This window comes from Hypanus sabinus, chromosome 23, assembly GCF_030144855.1.
Source record: "Hypanus sabinus isolate sHypSab1 chromosome 23, sHypSab1.hap1, whole genome shotgun sequence".
NCBI lineage: Eukaryota > Metazoa > Chordata > Chondrichthyes > Myliobatiformes > Dasyatidae > Hypanus > Hypanus sabinus.
Window position 1 is genome coordinate 63924531 of NC_082728.1, and position 21480 is coordinate 63946010.

General features: G+C 43.7%; 1 protein-coding gene across 2 annotated transcripts in view; it reads left to right on the plus strand.

The window, feature by feature from the left end:
* The window catches only part of xylt2 (xylosyltransferase II), a 275890-nt gene that overhangs the window by 661 nt on the left and 253749 nt on the right, over positions 1-21480 (plus strand). The window lies entirely within an intron of this gene.

Consider the following 21480-nt stretch of genomic DNA (forward strand, 5'->3'; position numbering starts at 1 on the left):
CACAGAGATAGGGCAGGTGGGGTGGGTGAAATAGTTGGGGTTAAGAGGAATGATGTAAGGCAGGGAAGTGAGGGGAGGAGGGCTTTGGGGGCTCCTAGGATGGGAGATTGTGCGGGGAATGAGTGGTTAGGGCGTGTCTGGGTGGTGGTGCAGAATGTCGGATGCAGAACAATTGATGGGGTGGAATTAGGTTGGCGAGGAGGGTTTTGGAATTCCATGGAGGAGGCATTGGGGTAAGATGGCCAAAGAAGACTGGGTTGAAAGAGATTGGAGAGGATTGGTGGAGGAAGATAGGGCAACGATGAGCAATGACAGGAGGAGCAGGGTAAGCATAAGAGCAGAAGTAGGCAATTTAGCAATAAGACATTGAAGCAGAATTGGGCCATTCAGCCCATTGAGTCTGCTCTGCCATTCCATCATGGCTGATCCCAGATCCCTCCCTACCCCATGCATCTGCCTTCTCGCCATAACCTTAGGTGAACTGGCCAATGAGGAAGCCATGAATTTTTGCTTTAAATATACCCATGGTCTTTGCTTCCACAGATCCTGCTGCAATCACATTGCTTCTTCAGCACTACCTACCCCTCCACCTATCTTCGTATCATTCGCAAACTTTGCTACAAAGCCATCAATTCCATTATTCAAATCATTGACAAACAATGTGAAGAGTAGTGGTCCCAATACTGACCCTGAAGAACACCACTAGTCACTGCAGCCAACCAGAAAAGGCCTCCTTTATTTCCACCCACTGCTTCCTGCCTGTCAGCTCAACCATTTCTCTATCCATCCCAGTATCCTTCCTGTAATGCCATGGGATTTCATCTTGTTAAGCAGCCTCGTGTGGGATCTTATCAAATGCCTTCTGAAAACCCAAGTAAATGACATCCACTGTCTCTCCTTTGTCCATCCAGCTTGTTACTTCCTTGAAGAACTCTTAACAGATTTGTCAGTCAAGCTTTCCCTTTACAGAAACCATGCTGACTTTGACTTGTTTTATCGTTAGTCTCCAAGTACCCCAAAACCTCATTCTTAATAATGGACTCCAACACTTTCACTGAAGTTGGACTAACTAGCCTTCTATTTCCTTTCTTTTGCCTTCTTCCCTTCTTCAAGAGTGGGGTGACATCTGCAATTTCCAATCCTCTGGAGCCATGCCAGAATCAAGTAATTCTTGAAAGATCGTAACCAATGCATCTGCTATCTCTTCAGCAACCTCTTTCAGAACTCTGGGATGTAGTCCATCTGGTCCAGCAAAGTTGTCCACCTTAAGACTTTCAGCTTACCTTTGTAGTAGCAATGGAATGACTCCTGCTCCCTGACACTCATGGACTTCTGTCACACTGCTAGTGTCTTCCACAGTGATGACTGATGTAAAGTACTTATTAAGTTCATCCACTATTTCTTTGTCCCTCATTACTACCTCACCGGCATCATTTTCCAGGGGTTCAATATCAACTCTTAACTCCCTTTTACTCTTTATATAACTGAGAAAATTATTATTGTGCTTTATGTTATTGGCTAGTTTCCCTCATATTTCATCTTTTCACATGGCTTTTTTACTTGCTTTTTGTTGGATTTTTGTCAGCTTTTTGAGATTGCTTTGCCATTCCATCTTGGCTGATTTATTTCTCTCACTCCCATTCTCCTGCCTTCTCCCTGTAATCTTTGACACCCTTGTAAGAGCCTGTCAACCTCATCCTTAAATATACCTAATGATTTGGCCTCCACAGCCATATATGACTATGAATTTAACAGATTCATCACACTCTGGCAAAATAAATTCCTTCCCATCTTTGTGGTGATGGGATGTCCTTGTATTCTGAGGCTCAGTCCTTTGATCCTAGACTTTCACATTATAGGAAACATCCTCTCCACATCCAATCTAAGGCTACATCCACACTACGCTGGATAAATCCGTAACCAAAGCTTTTTCTCTTTGTTTTTACCCTCTGTCCACACTAAAACGGTGTTTTCGTCTTTCGAAAACAGAGGTTTTCAGAAACGCTTTCCAGGGTGGGTTATTTTTGAAAATGCTGCTCGGGCAGATCAGTGTGGACGGGGTAACCGGAGAAATCTGAAAACGCTGTCAGATGGCAGCGTGCTATTTCATTGTTTTCTTCAACGCAACCTAATAATTTCAGAACAGATGGCAAAGAGACTGAAGCCAGAAGAGTTAGAAATGTACTCACCAAATACTTTGACCCATAACTTACTGAATAAATAAGTTTACTCACTTTGCCCTGTTTTCTGTCCTTGCTCGTATGAAGGTGGTTTACCTATTTATACAAGTACTTCTCTGACAATAGATGTCTAACAGCCTAATGTAACATTGTACGGAAATGCAAGATAACACTGATGCAGACATGTTTTACACATTTAACAAGATGCTTTATTAATGCAACAGTTAGTCAGTTTTTCAATGTTCATCGTCAGCCGGGTCATACTGTCCGTGAACTCCCTGTCGGTTGCCACCATACGCTCCAGTATTTGTTTTTTTTAGTTTTAAGTTCTCCTGCGCGAGAGCCAACAGCTGTCCGTTTTAAGTTTTTCTAGTCTAACTACACAAACGCGCACTTTTACGGTGAGATTCAACACTAAACATGTCGCTTGTTTTTGGTAGATGTGTCCTGTGCATGTGCAGGAGGAAGAGATTCGCCGAAATCTCAGTTTCAGTGTGGATAGAGATATTTTCAAAAATGCATAGTGTGGACGCCTATCGTTTTTACTCGAAACCGGCATTGTCAAAATTATCCGGTCTAGTGTGGATGTAGCCTAAGCCTTTCAGTATTGAATAGGTTTTAATGAGATCCCCATTTATTCTTCTTAATATAGGCCCTAAGCTATCAAACACTGCGAACATGTTAACCCTTACATTTCCAAGATAATTCCCGTGAACCTTACCTGGACTTGCTGTATTCCATCTGCCACTTCTTATCCCATTCTCCTGTCCTCTGGAGACTCCTTGCTTCCTCAACATTACCTTTCTCTCAGTAGAAGAGTTCAAGAGTGAATTGGAGGGGTTAAGGGTGGGTGGAGAAGAGGTAATGTTGGGGTTGAGAAGCTGGGGGTGAGGGCATCAGGCAGAAGAGTTGGGAGTATGGAGGGAGAACTAGGTGAAGGCAGAGTGAGAACATAGAGAACATAGAACATAGAAAACCTACAATGCAATACAGGCTTTTCAGCCCACAGTGCTGTGCTGAACATGTACTTTAGAATTTACCTAGGGTTACCCATAGCCCTCTATTTTTCTATGCTTCATGTACCTATCCAGGAGTCTCTTGAAAGACCCTATTATATCTGCTCCCACCACTGTCGCCGGCATTCCATTCCACTCACTCCCCACTCTGTGTAAAAAAAAAACCCTGACATCCCCTCTGTACTTACTTCCAAGCACCTTAAAACTGTGCCCTCTCGTGCTAGCCATTTCAGCCCTGGGCAAAAGCCTCTGACTATCCACACAATCATTGCCTCTCATCATCTGGTACACCTCTATCAGGTCACCTCTCATTCTCTGTCGCTCAAAGGAGAAAAGGCCAAGTTCTCATAAGGCATACTCCCCAGTCCAGGCAACATCCTTGTAAATCTCTGTACCCTTGCTATAGTTTCCACATCTTTTCTGTAGTGTGATGACCAGAACTGAGCACAGTATTCCAAATGTGGCCTGACCAGGTCCTATATAGTTGTAACATTACTTCTTGGCTCTTGAACTCTATCCCATGCTTGATGAAGACCAATACACTAGCAGCTTTGAGTGTCCTATGGACTTGGACCCCAAAATCCCTCTGATCCTCCACACTTCCAAGAGTCTTACCATTAATACTATATTCTGCCATCATTTTTGACCTACCAAAATGAACCACTTCACACTTACCTGGGTTGAACTCCATCTGCCACTTCTCAGGCCAGTTTTGCATTCTATCGATGTCCCGCTGTAACCTCTGACAGTCCTCCACACTATCCAACTCTCCCACCTCAACATACATGCAACTACTACTTCCCCCCACCACTTCTGTGTCCCTAACTACCCCAGGCTATTATGGGAGGCGAGGAAGGGAATTGCTGAACCTCTGGCAATGATCTTTGCAGCATCAGTGGGGACAGGAGAAGTTCCAGAGGATTGGAGGGTTCCTGGGGTAGTTGGGGCACAGAAATGGGGGGAGGGGCAGGAAGTAGCTGCACGTATGTTGAGGTGGGCAAGGGGGAGAATTGAAGGAGGTCAGTGAAGAGTCTCATGATGAAGAAAGTGTTGAAAGTGAGTCCAGAGCAGGCTGGTGTGCCTGCGAAGTTCTTGGATGTTTGGGGAAGAGGAGTGTGGGTGAGGAATAGTGCCTGGCGGTGAGACAATGTTGAGAGGTCATTGGGGCAGCCTTAGAGGGTTGAGAGGGGTCAGAGAGAAGTTGGTGCAGATGGTGTTGGATGGGGCAGGGTAAGAGTGCTCTGAGGAGTGTTTTTGAAAGTGTTGGTCCAATTGATTGTGAGAGTTGGAGGAATCCAGAGCACTTGGGCAAGCCCACAGGATCACAAGGAGAATGTGAAAAGTTAGAGCAATTGGAAATGGGAGTGGGGGGGATTGATGGGTTTGGGGGAAGGATATGGCAGGGTGTTGGTGGGGCAAGAGAACAATTAGGGAAAAGCGGCTGGATAGCGTGCGGTGACAAAGAGAAAAAGAGACAGACTGCAGGAAGAAAATAGGGAGAAATGAACTGGTGAGAGAGGGAGGGTGGGAAAGCCAAACTGAAGTAGGAGATAACAAATTTGGTTTATTAGATATGTATGTCTATGGAATGTGGTAAATAGTGTTAGTGAACTACAGGTGGCAAATAGCCTGTGGGAATATTATTTTGCAATAACAGAAACTTTTGAAAAAAGGGGAAGGATTGGGCATCACACAAAATGCTGGAGGAACTTAGGACTGGGCATAGCACATTCCTTAATATTGCTTGATATGAAACATTCAGGAAGGAAAGAAAGGAAGAGTGGCAGTATTGGTTAAAGAGAATATTGCTGAGATGAAGAGAAGGTAGTGCAGAGGCAGCAAAAATGTAATTAATTTGGTTAGAACTAAGAAGCAGTAGAGCGATCATTTTGGGGTATATTCTACTGGTCATAACAAATAGAACAAATATAGTTGAGCACATATGGTGATTGCAGAGAAGTGCAAAAATAATAGGGCAATTATAATGGAGAATTCTAATTAAATTGGCAAATTACAGTGTTTAAAGCAGAATGGGCAAAGATCTTCTAAACTGTGTGCAGTGTAATTTTCTGAAACATTATATTTCTGGAGATATTGCTAGCTCTGGTTGTGGAGGACGAGGTGGGTCAAGTAGTAGTGTATTCTGTCTACAGGTTGGTGTACAGGATGTTCTGCAGGGATCTGTTCTGGAACCCCTGCTCTTTGTGATTTTATTTTTGAATGACTTGGATCAGAAAGTTCAAGGGTGGGTTAGTAAGCTTGCATATAACACAAAAGTTTATGGAATTGGGAGTAGTCTAGAGGGTTGTTGTAGGTTGCAGCAGGACACTGACATGATAAAGATCTATCTGAGAAGTGGCAGATGGAGTTCAATGTGGAAAAGTGTAAGAGATTTGTTTTGGAAGGTTGAATTTGAAGGCAATGACAGGATTCTTGGCAGTGTAGAACAAAAGCAGTGTCCACGTATGTAGATCCCTCAAAGTTGCTGCGTGAGTTCATAGGGCTGTTAAGAACGGTGTGCTGACCTTCATAATCGGAGGATTAGGTTCAAGAGCTGTGAGGTAATGTTAGAGTTCTATAAATTTCCTGGTTAAATCACACTTAGAATATTGTGTTCAGTTCTGCTCACCTCATTATAGGAAGAACCTGGAAGCTTTAGCAGGGATGCAGAGGAGATTTAACAGGATGCTGTCTGGACTGGAGGCCATGTGTCCTGAAGATAGGATGAGTGAGCTAAGGCTTCTCCTTGGAGGATGACAGGTGACTTGACAGGTGTTAAGATAGACAATGATATGAGGCATGGATAGAGCGGATAGCCAGATGCTTTTTAATGCCAGAAGACAGGAGCAGAATTAGGTCATTCAGGCTAACAAGTCTGCTCTGCTATTCCATCATGGCTGACTTATTATTCCTGTCAATCCCATTCAACTGCCTTCTCCCCGTAACCTTTGGCACCCTTACTAATTAAGAACCTATCAATCTCCACTTGAAATCTACCCAATGGTGTGGACTCCAAAGCTGTGTGTGTTAATGAATTCCGCAGATGCATCACTCTTTGGTCCATTTTGTCTAAATGGATGTTGATCTATTCTGAGGCTGTGCCTCCTGGTAATGGACTCCCTCATTATAGGAAATGTGCTTGCCACATCCACTCCATCTAGGCCTTTCAGCAGTCAGTGAGATTCAGTTTCAGTGAGATTCCCCTTCATTCTTCTAATTCCAGTGAGTACGGGTGCAGAGCGTTTAACCCTCCTCATACGTTAACCTTTCATTTCTAGGATCATTCTTGTGAATCTCCTCTGGAACCGCTCTTATGCCATAACATCTTTTTGATAAGGGGCACAAAACTGCGCAGGTAATAGAAACATAACCCTACAGCACAATACAAGCTCTTCGACCCACAAAACTGTGCCAAACATGTCCTTAGCTTAGAAATTACCTAGGGTTACCCATAGCCCTCTATTTTTCTAAACTTCATGTACCTGTCCAGGAATCTCCTAAAAAAAATATACTATCGTATTCGCCTCCACCACCGTTGCTGGCAGCCCATTCCACTTACTTACCGCTCTCTCTGTAAAAGACCTATCCCTGACATCTCCTCTGTACTTACTTGCAAGAACCTTAAAACTGTGCCCTCTCGTGCTAGCCATTTTGGCCCTGGGAAAAAGCGTCTGACTATCCACAATATCAATGCCTCACATCATCTTATACACCTCTATCAGGTCACCTCTCATCCTCCGTCACTCCAAAGAGAAAAGGCCAAGTTCACTCAGCCTGTTCGCGTAAGGCGTGCTCCCCAGTCCAGGTAACATCCTTGTAAATCTCCTCTGCACCCTTTTCCGCATCCTTCTTGTAATGAGGTGACCAGAACTGAACAAAGTACTCCAAGTGGGGCTGACCAGGGTCCTATGTAGCTGCACTATTACCTCTCGGCTCTTAAACTCAATCCCACGATTGATGAAGGCCAGTGCACTGCATGGTTTCTTAACCACAGAGTCAACCCGCGCAGCAGCTTTGAGTGTCCTATGGACTCCGACCCCAGGATCCCTCTGATCCTCCACACTGCCAAGAGTTTTACCATTAATACTATATTCTGCCATCATATTTGACCTACCAAAATGAGCCTCATACTTATCTGGGTTGAGCTCCATCTGCCATTTCTCAGCCCAGTTTTGCATCCTATCAATGTCCCACAGAGACTCTGTAGACAATTCCTCCATGTCTTCTTCCTTTTCTGCAGCTGTGACACTATCTCTGATCAACAGTGCCATGCCCCCACCTCTTTTGCCTCCCTCCCTGTCCTTTCTGAAACATCTAAACCTGGCACTGGAAGTAACCATTCCTGCCCCTGAGCCATCCAAATCTCTGTGAAGGCCACAACATCATAGCTCCAAGTACTGTTCCACGCTCTTAAGTGCAGATTCCTAGTGCGGTTCAACCAATACCTTATAATATCTTAACATTACAACACTGCTCTGATATTCTAGTCCTTTTGAAATGAATGCTAACTTTGCATTTGTCTTCCTTACCAGCCTTCAGGTTAACCTTTAGGGAATTCTGAATGAGGACTTTCAAGTCCCTTTATATCTCTGACTTTTGAATTTTCTTCTTGTTTAGAAAATTTACTCTACCTGTATTCCTTTTACCAAAGTGTATGACAGTACACTTCCCTACACTATATTCCATCTAACACTTCTTTGTCCATTTTCCCAATCAGTCTAAACTCTATTGCAGATTCCCTGCTTCGTCAATATTACCTGCCCCTCCAGCTATCTTTGTATCATCTGCGAGCTTGGCCACAGAGTCAATTGTTTCATCCATATCACTGACATATAACATGAAAAGAAGCAGTCCCAACACTGATCCCTATAGAACACCACTGCCAACCTGAAAATGCCCCCTTTCTTTGCCTCCTGCCAGTCAGTCAATCTTCTATCTCTGCTAGTATCTTTCCTGATAATATATAGGCTCTTTTTATGAAAGCAGCTTCATATGCAGTATCTAGTCTAAGGCCTTCTGAAAATCCTAGTAAGTAACATTCATTAACTTCCCTTTGCCTATCATTTCTGTTATTTCCTCAAACAGATACTCCAGATTTGTCAGGCAAAATGTCCCCTGAAGGAAGCTATTCTGATTTTGGCTTGTTTTGTCATGTGCCTCCAAGTACCTAGAAATTTCAACTCCAGCCTCTTCCCAACCACTGAAGTCAGGCTAACTGGCGTATAATTTCCTTTATTCTGCCTCCCTCCCTTCTTAAAGAGTGAATTGACATTTGCAATTTCTCAGTTCTCTGGAAACAGTCCAAAATCTAGTGATTGCTTACAGATATTGGAGCAGAATTAGGCCATTTGGCCCATCAAGTCTACTCTGCCATTTCATCATAGTTGATCCATTTCCCTCTCAGCCGCAGTCACCTGTCTTCTCCCCATAAATATCCCTTCATGTCCTGATTAATCAAGAATCTGCCCTAAATATACCCAATGACTAGCCTTCACAGCCACTATGGCATTAAATTTCACAGATTCACCACTCTCTGGCAAAAAAAGTTCCTCCTCATTGCCATATAAAAGGACACCCCTCTATTCTGAGGCTGTGTCCTGTGGTCTTAGATTCTTCCACCATAGGAAACATCCTTTCCACATTCACTCTAGTGAAGCCTTTCAACATTTGATAGGTTTCAGTGAGGTCAACCCTCATTCTTCTGAATTGTAGTGAGTACAGGCCCAGAGCCATCAAATGCTCCTCATGTGACAAAACTTACAATCCTGGAATTGTTTTTGTGACCCTCCTCTGAAACCTTTCCAATGTTAGCACATCCCTGCTTAAATGAACCAGGGATGGTGGTGGAGGCTAAAACATTTGGGGTATTTAATAGCCTCTTGAACAGGCACATGGATGAAAGAAAAATAGAGGGTTATGGGGTAATGTGGATTTAGTACTTTTTTTTAAGGATTATATGGGTCGGCACATCATGGAGGGCTGAAGGGCCTGTACTGTTCTGTAGTGTTCTATGGTTCTATGAGGGGCCCAAAACTGCTCACAGTACTCCAAATGAGGGTTCACCAGTATTTTTTTAAGCCTAAACATTACATCTTTGCTTTTATGTTCTAGTTCTCTCAAAATGAATGCTAGCATTCCATTTGCTTTCCCCATCTCCGAGTCAACCTGCAAATTAATCTTTAGGGAATCCTGCATGAGTACTGTTAAGTCCCTTTGCACCTTAGATTTTTGAATTTTCTCTCCATTTAGAAAATAGTCTACCCTTTGATTCCTTCTACCAAAGTCCATGACCATACATTTCCTGACACTGTATTCCATCTGCCATTTCTTTGCCTATTTTCCTAATCTAAGTCCTTCTGTAGTCTCTGCTTTCTCAAAACTACCTACCCTTCACTGACAGTACCATTGTAGTGTCCACAAACTTGGCCACAAAGTCATAAACTCCGTCATCCAAATCATTGACATATAATGTAAAAAGAAACTGTCCCAACAGAGACCACCACTAGTCTGTGGCAGCTGATCAGAAAAGGCTCCGTTTATTCCCACTATTTGCCTCCTGCCAATCAGTCAATGCTCTGACCATGCTAGTATCTTTCCTGTAATACCATGGAGGTCTTAACCTGTTATGCAGCATCATGTGGCACCTTGTCAAAGACTAAATCTCTTTTGTCTATCTGGCTTGTCATTTCTTCAAAGAATTCCAACAGAGTTTACAGGCAAGATTTTCCTTTAAGGAAACCATGCTAACTACGGCCTATTTTGTTATGTGTCTCCAAGCACTCCAAAACCATATCCTTAACGATATCCTCCCAACCATTGTCAGACTAACTGACCTATAATTTCCTGCCATCATCCTTGTTACCATCTGCTTCCAATCAACTTTGGGAGTTCCTCTCTCATGTCTCAGTAATCCCATTTACTCCATGTAACACTGATACAGCTGAATTAGCTTCTCTCTCTCAGAGGCATGAATATGATTAGGAATAGTCAGCATGGCTTTGTCAAAGGCAGGTCATGCCTTATGAGCCTGATTGAATTTTTTGAGAATGTGACTAAACATATTGATGAAGGTAGAGCCGTAGACGTAGCGTAAATGGATTTTAGCAAGGCATTTGATAAGGTACCCAAGCAAGGCTTATTGATAAAGTAAGGAGGCATGGGATCCAAGGGGGGTATTGCTTTGTGGATCCAGAACTGGCTTGTCCACAGAAGGCAAAGAGTGGTTGTAGATGGGTCATATTCTGCATGGAGGTTGGTGACCAGTGGTGTGCCTCAGGGATCTGTTCTGGGATCCCTACTTTTTGTGATTTCTATAAGTGACCTGGATGAGGAAGTGGTGGGGTGGGTTAGTAAATTTGCTGATGACACAAAGGTTGGGCGTGTTGTAAATAGTGCGGAGGGCTGTCAGAGGTTACAACGGGACATTAATAGGATGCAAAACTGGCCTGAGAAGTGGCAGATGAAGTTCAACTTAGATAAGTGTGAGGTGGTTCATTTTGGTAGGTCAAATATGATGGCAGAATATAGTATTAATGGTAAGACTCTTGGCACTGTGGAGGATCAGAGGGATCTTGGGGTTGGAGTCCATAGGACACTCAAAGCTGCTATGCAAGTTGACTCTGTGGTTAAGAAGGCATACGGTGCATTGGCCTTCATCAATTGTGGGATTGAGTTTAAGAGCCGAGAGATAATGTTGCAGCCGTATAGGACCCTGGTCAGACCCCACTTGGATTACTGTGCTTAATTCTGGTCACCTCACTATAGGAAGGACATGGAAACAATAGAAAGGGTGCAGAGGAGATTTACAAGGATGTTGCCTGGATTGGGGAGCATGTCTTATGAGAATAGGTTGAGTGAAATCGGCCTTTTCTCCTTGGTGCAAAGGAGGATGACAGGTGACTTGATAGAGGCGTATAAGATAAAGAGAGGCATTGATTATGGTGAGTGCATGGAATGGGCTGCTGGCGGCAGTGGTGGAGGTGGAAACAATAGTGTCTTTTAAGAGACTTCTGGATGGCTACATGGAGCTTAGAAGAATAGAGGGCTATGGGTAAAGCCTAGGTTGGACATGTTCGGCACAGCTTTGTAGGCCGAAGAGCCTGTATTGTGCTGTATGTTTTCTATGTTTCTAAACTGCAGGGTGACTTCTATCCTATTATCATCACTGATTCCTATGGGTTCCTTTACCTTCTGCTCCTAATCAAATCTAGTTCATTGCACAGCACCCAATCCAGAATTGCCTTTCCGCTTGTTGCCTCAACTACAAGCTGATCTGAAAGGCCATCTCAGAGGCATTCTGCAAATTCTCTTTCTCGGGATGCAGCACTAACCTGCTTTTCCCAATCTATCTGCATGTTGAAATACCCCACAATTGTAGTAACCTTGCTCTTTTTACATGCCTGTACTGTCTCCCATTGTAATTTGTACCCCACATTGTGGCTACTGTTTGGAAGCCTGTATCTATCTCCCATCAGAGTCTTTTTTACCCTGGCAGTTTCTTAATTCTACCCACAAGGATTCTATGTCTTCCAATAGTATGTCACCTCTTTCTAAGGATTTGATTTCATTTTCTACCATCAAGCCACCCCAACTCCTCTGCCTACCTGCCCGCCCTTTTGGACAGTGTGTATCCTTTCATGTTGACTTCCCAATTATGATCTTCTTTTAGCCATGATCAGTGATGCCTACAATGTCATATCTGCCAATCTGTAAATGTTTTACAAGAGCATCCACCTTATTCCATGTGCTACATACATTCAAATATAAAACCCTTAGCTCTGTATTCATGCTGGTGGAACACAGCAGGCCAGGCAGCATCTATAGGGAGAAGCACTGTCGACGTTTTGGGCCGAGACCCTTCGGCAGGATTAACCGAAAGGAAGGATAGTAAGAGATTTGAAAGTAGTGGGGGGGAGGGGGAAATGTGAAATGATAGGAGAAGACTGGAGGCGGTGGGGTGAAGCTGAGAGCTGGAAAGGTGATTGGCGAAAGTGATACAGAGCTGGAGAAGGGAATGGATCATGGGACAGGAGGCCTCAGGAGAGAGGGAGAGAACCAGAGGGAGATGGAGAACAGGCAAACAACTAAATATGTCAGGGATGGGGTAAGAAGGGGAGGAGGGGCATTAAAGGAAGTTAGAGAAGTCAATGTTCATTCCATGAGGTTGGAGGCTACCCAGCCGGTATATAAGGTGTTGTTCCTCCAACCTGAGCTTGGATTCATTTTGACAATAGAGAAGGCCATGGATAGACATATCAGAATGGGAATGGGATGTGGAATTAAAATGTGTGGCCACTGGGAGATCCTGCTTTTTCTGGCGGACCGAGCGTAGGTGTTCAGCGAAACGGTCTCCCAGTCTGCGTCGGGTCTCACCAATATATAAAAAGCCACACTGGGAGCACCGGACACAGTATACCACACTAGCTGACTCACAGGTGAAGTGTCGCCTCACCTGGAAGGACTGTCTGGGGCCCTGAATGGTGGTGAGGGAGGAAGTGTAAGGGCAGGTGTAGCACTTGTTCTGTTTACAAGGATAAGTGCCAGGAGGGAGATCGGTGGGAAGGGTTGGGGGGGGGACAAGTGGAAAAGGGAGTCACGTAGGGAGTGATCCCTGCGAAAAGCAGAAAGGGGGGGGGGAGGGAAAAATGTGTTTGGTATTGGTGGGACTCCCTTGTCCACTCGTCCCCCCCATCCCTTCCCACCGATCTCCCTCCTGGCACTTATCCTCGTAAACGGAACAAGTGCTACACCTGCCCTTACACTTCCTCCCTCATCACCATTCAGGGCCCCAGACAGTCCCAGGTGAGGTGACACTTCACCTGTGAGTCGGCTGGTGTGGTATACTGCATCCGGTGCTCCCGGTGTGGCCTTTTATATATTGGTGAGACCTGACGCAGACTGGGAGACTGTTACACTGAACACCTACGCTCGGTGTTGGAGGAACAACACGTTATATACCGGCTGGGTAGCCTCCAACCTGATGGCATGAACATTGGCTTCTCTAACTTCCGTTAATGCCCCTCCTCCCCTTCTTACCCTATCCCTGACATATTTAGTTGTTTGCCTGTTCTCCATCTCCCTCTGGTGCTCCTCCCACCTCCTTTCTTTCTCCTGAGGCCTCCCGTCCCATGATCCTTTCCCTTCTCCAGCTCTGTATCACTTTCACCAATCACCTTTCCAGCTCTTAGCTTCATCCCACCCCCTCCGGTCTTCTCCTATCATTTCACAATTTCCCCTCCCCCCACTACTTTCAAATCTCTTACTATCTTTCCTTTCGGTTAGTCCTGACGAAGGGTCTCGGCCCGAAACGTTGACAGTGCTTCTTCCTATAGATGCTGCCTGGCCTGCTGCGTTCTACCAGCATTTTGTGTGTGTTGTTTGAATTTCCAGCATCTGCAGATTTCCTTGTGTTTGCTCTGTATTCATTACTCTTTTCGATTTTGCTCCCACATTATACTTCAGCTCATCCTAGTAACAGTAATTTTGCACTATCAGTTGCCTGTCATTCCTCACAGTCTCACTACACAGCACAACTACTTGTATACCAACTGTCCCATCCTTAGCCCTATCACTCTGTTTCCTATGCTCCTGCTAAATCAGTCTAAATCTTCCCCAACAGCTCTCGCAAATCTATCTGCAAGGATATTGATCCCCCTTGGGTTCCTGTGTAATGACCTTTTTGTAGAGGCTATACCTTCCTTAAGGTTGTTTTAGCCTAGGGTGGGGGGTGTTTGTGGGTTGGTAATAGGGACAATCTCCCATCATCTATTAAATGCTCCCAATAGCGTGCAGTTCAAATAGCCTCTGACAGCCAACTCCAGCTTCTGGCCTTCACGTGTGGCTTAGTTACCAAGTCCGGCAAACCTGTTTCTGCTGACAGGTGAAGGGGCAAAGGTGGTTTATTGGCGTCTTAAAATCAGTTGCTTTGGGCAGATGGAGCTCATCTGCTGTGGATCGCAGCTCATTTGCTGTGGTTAGTAGCTCACTTAGGGGAAGAAAAACTGATTTCAAACCTCACTGCCTGTAGCTGTACCCGCTCATGGGTAAGGCTTTGGGAGTAAACCCTGAGGAAGAATCCAGAGCCAGAGTCCCTAAAGCAGTCCTATTTTGAGTTCAACGCTGACTGTCAACTCTGGTGATGCTGCTGGTGCTAAACTGTATCTGTTTCTGCCATTCCTTTGGGTTCATCAGATACTTGGAGAAGGAGCTTGTTACGTGGGCAAAACTTGTTCTCCATATTTACTACCCAGGTTTGCGTATCTGGACAGCTCGGATGCAATATCCATGGTTGACCCTGACCAATGGAGGCCCAAAAATATACCTTCCCCCAGAAGAGATCCCAATGAACCAGAAATCTGAAACCCTGCCCCTGCACCAATTCCTCAGCCTTGCATTTATATGCCACATCATCTTATTCTTACCCTCATTGGCACATGGTGCAGGTAGTAATGCAGAGATTACTCCCTGGAAGCAATGTTCCCTCTAAGGCATGCGTGTGTGCACGAGCACACATCTTTTGCTACTCGCACACAAAGGAATTGCACAAAGAATTTGCATCATGATGGACTTTCGGATCTGGGAGAGCTGGTGAGCTCAGGAACTGCTGCCAGTGGCTGCTGCAGAGCCCTGACTCAGAAGTAAGTCAGTGTAAATATAAATTTGCGGAGCGTGAAATAGACACAATTTAAGAACTATCAATCCATTCATTTTAATTTGTTAACAGCATCCATCAACAGAACAGAAATACTTTGGATTCAGCAGTAACTGTGCGCTAGAAGCAAAAGATGAATGTGCAGCAAACACCTTAGAGGGACCATTGACTGGAGGTCCTGTTTTTATAGCTTTCAACCTAACTCCTTCCTTGTGTTCTCTCTTCAGGACTTGCTTCCTTTTCCTACCTATGACATAGGTAGCAATATGTACCATGACTTTTGGCTGCTTACTTTCCCTCTTTAGAATGCTGTGGACCGAATCTGAGACATCCCAGACCCTGGCACCTGGGAGGTAACATACCATCTGGGTGTCTCATGTTCACTGAATCTCATTCTATTCCTCTGGCGATGAAATCCACTATCACTACTGTGGTCCTCTTCTCCACCCCTTGCTGAGCCACCGAGGCAGACTCAGTGACGGAGACCTGATTGATGTAGCTTTCCTTTGCTAGGACAGTCCCCTAACAATATCCAAAGTGGTATATTTGTTGTTGAGGGGAATGGCCATAGGGTTTCTCTGCACTTATTGGTTGTCCCTTTTCCCCCTTCTGATGGTTACCCGGTTACCTGTATCCTGCACCTTGGGTGTAACTGACTTGAAGAGTTATGGCCCAAATCGTCGACTGTACTCTTTTCCTAGATGCTGCCTTGCCTGCTGAGTTCTTCTAGTATTTTGTGTGTGTTGCTCCTTATATGTCCTGTCAATCAACTCCTCAGGCTCCTGAATGATCCAAAGTTTATCCATTTCCATCTCCATTTCCTTAACAAGGTCTGAAAGAAGCTGTAGTTGGAAGCACTTCTTGCAGGTGTTGCCTTCAGGGACACTGGAGGTCTCCCTGCCTTCTCATATCCTGCTATTGGAGCATTCTCTTATCCTGTCTGGCATTCCCACTGCTCTTGCTCCGCAATAGGAAGGAAAGAACAAAAAAAAAACAGAAAAATCCACTTACAGCCTTCGCCTCCCTTTTGCCAAAACCTGAGCTCCCCACCCTGACATTGGCCCACCCACACAGTGGTTGCCTCCACAATGGCTGCTCCATTTAAACCTAACTTTTTTATGAGACCTTGCCAAGTGCCTGAATATACACAATCCCCATCTCCTTGGGAACTGTGGCACACAGAATGACCCAACTGTCTCCGCTTGCTTCTTTTGAGCTCTCTCTCCTGCGACACCATCTAGCATCTTGAAAACTGTGGCACACTCATACAAGGGGCATCATTTTAAGGTGATTGGAGGAAGGGGATGTCAGAGGTAAGTTGTTAACATAGAGAGTGGTGGGTGCATGAAATGCATTGAAGAAAAAAACAAGCAATAAATGTAGAGGACATGAGATGAAGAGTGAGTCCTTAGGTAGTGGAACAGTACATTGCTGGCATGAGTGAAGTTATCCCCACTGGTTCAAGATAGTTAAGGTGTAATCACTGCTTCTGAACCTGGTGATATGGGGCTTGAGGCTTCTGTACATACTTCCTGATGGCAGCAGCAAGAAGAGAACATGGCCTGGATGGTGTGGGTCCTTGATGGATACTACTTTCCATAATACTGCTCCTTGTAAATGTGCTCGATAGTGGGGAGTGCTTTAACCATGATGGACTGGGCTCTATCCATAATTTTTATGTAGGCTTTTCTGTTCAAGGGCATTGGTGTTTTCGTACCAGGTCATAGTGCAACCAGTATACTCTACCACACATCTGTATAAGTTTGTCAAAGTTATAGATGACATGCTGAATCATTGCAAACTTCTAAGAAAATAGAGGCACATCTGTGCTCTACTTGAGCATGAGGAAGGGTCAACTGCTAACATAAATAGGAATCTGAAATTTTTCTGTTGTAGTAATTTAGTAGTATATAAATAGGTATATTTAATGTCAGAGAAATCTATACAACATATATCCTGAAATTCTTTTCTTCGCAAGCATCCATGAAAACAGGAATGCCCCAAAGAATGAATGACAGTTGCACCTTAGAACCCTAAAGCCTCCCCCTCACTCCCTCCTCCCATGCACTAGCAGCAGTAAGGCAACAACCCCCCCCCCCCACCAGCAAAAAAGCATCAGTGCCCTCCACTGAGCCCTCAAGTGTGCAGCAAGCATCAATAAAGTCACAGTTCACCTGGTAATTCGACATACCTAATAAGGGAAAAATGCCTTAGTCAGGAGCATTGGCCTAGAATCAGCACATATCCAGAACCCTGAAGGTGCACTAGTCTTCCAGGTTGTGTCCTTGGGACATCAAAAAGCAGCCAGTCGTGAGACCCTGAGAGTGGGTCTCATTCCTGCAAAGAACCAAAGTCAGAGTGTAACTCCAGGTCAGGGTCTTCAAAAGAACCCTGAAAAGGAGAAAAAGAGATAACAAAAGTAGTAGAGCTGTTTCTGAAGAATCAAGGAAAGACATCGCCATTCAGCGCCATCTTGACTTTGCTCTACCCTTCTGGATATATGGTGGCATTCATAGTAAGTGCAAATAAGCACAATAGAATAAAAGAAGAAATGCGCATCTTTAGTGGTGCTAGAAAGTTTGTGAACCCTATAGAAATTTCTCTATTTCCATCTTAAGTATGACCTAAAATATGATCAGATCTTCACTGTCCAAAAACTAGATTTAAAAAAACCCAATTAAATAAATAGCATGAAAACATTATTCTTGTTTATTTATTTATTGAGAAAAATGATCCAATATTACATACATTTGTTGTAAAAAAAAAATGTGAACCTTGAAGGTGATGCCTTCTTCAAAAGCTATTTGGAGTTAGGTATTCCAATCAATGAGATGAAATTGGAGGTGTGAGTTGTAGAGATGCCCTGCTCGATTTAAAAAAAAGACACACAAAGCCAGGTTACTGACACAGCCTGCTCTTCTCAAGAAAGATCTGTTTATGTGTACCATGCCTCAATCAAGACAATTCTCAGAAAACTTAGAAAAAGAATTGTAGAGATGCATGAAGCTGGAAAAGGCAAAAAAAGCATTTCTGAAGAACATAAACAGGAGCAGGATTAGGCATCTGGCCCTTCGAGCCTGTTCTGCCATTCAATAAGATCATGGCTGATCTGGCCATGGACTCATCTACACCTACCTGCCTTTTCCCCTGAGTGTTCATTAGTCCACAGTAAGAGAAATTGTCTCTAAATAGAGGAAACTCAGTACTGTTGCTACTGTCCCTGGGAGTGGGGCATCCTGCAAAGGTCACACCAAGAGCACAATGTGCATTGCTGATGGAAGTGAGAAACAACCAAAGGGTAACACCAAAAGACCTGCAGAAATCTCTAGAACTTGCTTAAGTCTGTGTTCATGGAAGGACATCACGGAGGAAGCCACTGCTCTCCAAAAAAAAACTTTGCTGTACATCTCAAGTTTGCAAAAGAGCACCTGGATGTTCTACAATGCTTCTGGGACAATATTCTGTGGACAGATGAGACAAAAGTTGAACTTTCTGGCAGAAATGCACATTGCTGTGTTTGGAGGAAAAAGGGCACTGCACACCAACACCAAAACCTCATCTAAACTGTGAAGTACAATGGAAGGAGCATCATGGTTTGGGGCTGCTTTGCTGCCTCAGGGCCTGGACAACTTGCAATTATTGAGAGAGTAATGAGTTCAAAATTGTATCAAGACATTTTACAGGAGAATGTCAGGATAGCAGTCCGCCACCTGAAGCTCAATAGAAGTTGGATAATGCAACAAGACAGTGATCCAAAAGACAAAAGTAAATCAACAACAGAATGGTTTAAAAAGAAGAAAATTTGTGTCAAAGTCCTGACCTTAATTGTATAGAAATTTTGTGGAAGGACCTGCAAGGAACCCCACCAATATCCCCAAAGTTGAAGCAGTTTTGTGAGGAGGAGTGCCCTAAAATTCCTCTAAGCCATTGTGCAGGATTGATCAAGCATTACCAGAAATGTTTGGTTGAAGTTATTGTTGTACAAGGGGGTCACACCAGTTACTGAAAGCAAAGGTTTACATACTTTCCCCAACAAATTCATGTAATATTGGATCATTTTTCTCAATAAATAAATGAACAAGTATAAGACAACACTGGCAAATGGGTGCGACAGTTTACTGTCAGATTGAAAGGCAAGCGATTGGACTAAAAACATTACTTATAACATCTTTTCTGAAGTAAATAGTGGTAAATTATTGCCGCAGACAGTGAGGAGGCATGCAGAGGCAAGGCTGGTTTGGGGGACGAACCATGCTGGGGAATTGCGAGGTGCGATGTTTTTTGAGCTGGTGTCCCACACATAGTTAGTGGTATTGCTGCTGGAGATGGAGTGAGTGATTTGAAGAAGAGTCGATGTAGAAGAGTTTCTGTGCCAGTCTACCTAACCAGGGAGTGAGGTTGGCTTGTTCCAAGTGCTGAGCAGATTTGGTGAGATCGAGAATGACTTCTGGCTGTGCAGCCCAAGTGTATCATGGCGTCAGGGTCCAGGTCCTAGAGCAAGGACAATTTAAGTGCCGTCACAGATAGACTGGAATCCCAAGTGTCAGCACTGGAGGTGAGGGTCAGGCTGATTTCATTCGCTCTCCTGCGAATGTTCATTCTGCAGCAGCAAAGCTGTGAACTGATCTGGTTGTGTTCTGTTTTTGCCCCGCTGGTGTGATGATCTGGGATGAAGCTTGGGTTTACTCCGGCTGCTCTGGGAGTGGACCTGGGACTCAGTCTGGTTCAGAATGCTGTTGGCTTGCTTCTATTGTTTGCATGATTTGTGTTTTTTTTCTCTCTCTTTGTACTGGTATTTGGTCTTTTTTTAAAAATAGTTTTTTCTGGGTTTCTTGCTTTGTGGTTGCATGTAAGCAGACAAATTTCAAGGTGTATAATTTAATACATTCTTTGATAATAATTATGCTTTGAATCTTTTAAGCAACCAGATGAGTATATTGCAGACACATGAGACTGCAGATACTGCAGTCTGGAGCAAAATACAATATGTTGCAGGAATTCAGAGGTTTGAAGAGCAAGAATGGTGAGACCTCTCAACATTTTGGGCTGAGTGTGGATAAACTAGAATTTAATAAAATAGATAAGTATCACACAAAGCAACACCAATCAACAACAAAATTGCATGTTTGATTTCAAGATTCAACCTCAAATCTCAAGGTTGTATACTGCATACATACTTCATTTATCTACTTTATATCAACATGAACTCAATCCCTTTTATGGTTGCCTTGAAAGGGAGAATAAAACCACAGCTATGAGGATCCCTGCAGCACCCAATGACTCTATGATATCTGTCTCGGTGGCCAAAGTCAGGCTGTTTTTCCAAGAGGATGAACCCTTACAAGGCAGCAGGGCCCAATGGAGTACATAATAAAACTCTGAAAACCTGTGCCAACCAACTGGCAGGCGTATTCAAAGATATTTTCAATCACTCACTGCTACAGTCAAAAGTTCCCACCTGCTTCAGAAGGTAACAATTATACCAGTGCCTAAGAAGATCAGTGTCAGTTGCCTTAACAATTATCGTCCAGTAGCATTCACATCTATGGAGATGAAATGCTTTGAGAGGTTGGTCATGACCAGTCAACACCTGTCTCAGAAAGGACCTGGACCCACTGCAATTTGCCTATCATCACAGTAGGGCTACAGCAGATGCAATCTCAGCGCCTCTCCACACAACCTTGGATCATTTGGACAATGCAAATACCCATGTCAGGATGCTGTTTATAACTATAGCTCAGCATTTAACACCATCATTCCTATTTGTTAAACAATTTTTCCCAGTATGAATCAAATTGTTCCAATTTATGATTAACAGATGCTGTTATCTTCTCCATTTTGTAAATGTCCATTGTAACTTCCATCCATGCATTTAAGGTTGGGCTCTCCTGTGACCATTTCCTGGTAAAAGTCTTTTTACCAGTCACCAGCAGTATATTCATTAAATATTTATCTCTTTTCAACCATTCTTGAGGTATATAACCAAAATATATGGTCTTACTTTCTAAGGGTATTTCACAGAAACCATATTCTTAGTAATGGATTCCAACATCTTGTCACTGAAGTCAGGCTAACTGGCCTATAATGTTCTTTCTTATATCTTTTCTTAAAGAGTGAAGTAACATTTGCAATTTTCCAATCTTCCAGAACCATTCCAGATTCTTGAAAGATCACTACTGATCTCTTTAGCTACCTTTCAGGATTCTGGGATGTGCTCCATCTGGTCCAAGTGACTCATCTACCTTCAGACCTTCTGAAGCACGTTCTCCTTAGTAATAGCAGCTCTGCCCCCGACACTCTTGAATTTCTGGCATACTGCTAGTGTCTTCCACAGTGAAGGCCGACTCCAAACCCAATCTGCTATAAAGTTTGTCTGCCATTACTTTGTCTCTCATTACTACCTCTCCAACATCATTTTCCAGCGGTCCAATATCCACGCTCACTTATTTTTTTTCTTTATATATCTGAAAAAACTTTTTGTATCCTCTTTTATGTGATTGGCCAGCTTACTTTCATATTTCTTTTTTTCTCTCCTTGTGGTTCTTTTAGTTGCCTTCTGTTGGTTTTTAAAAGCTTCCCAATCCTGTAACTTTCCATTAAATGTTGCTGTATTTTATGCTCTTTCTTTTGCTTT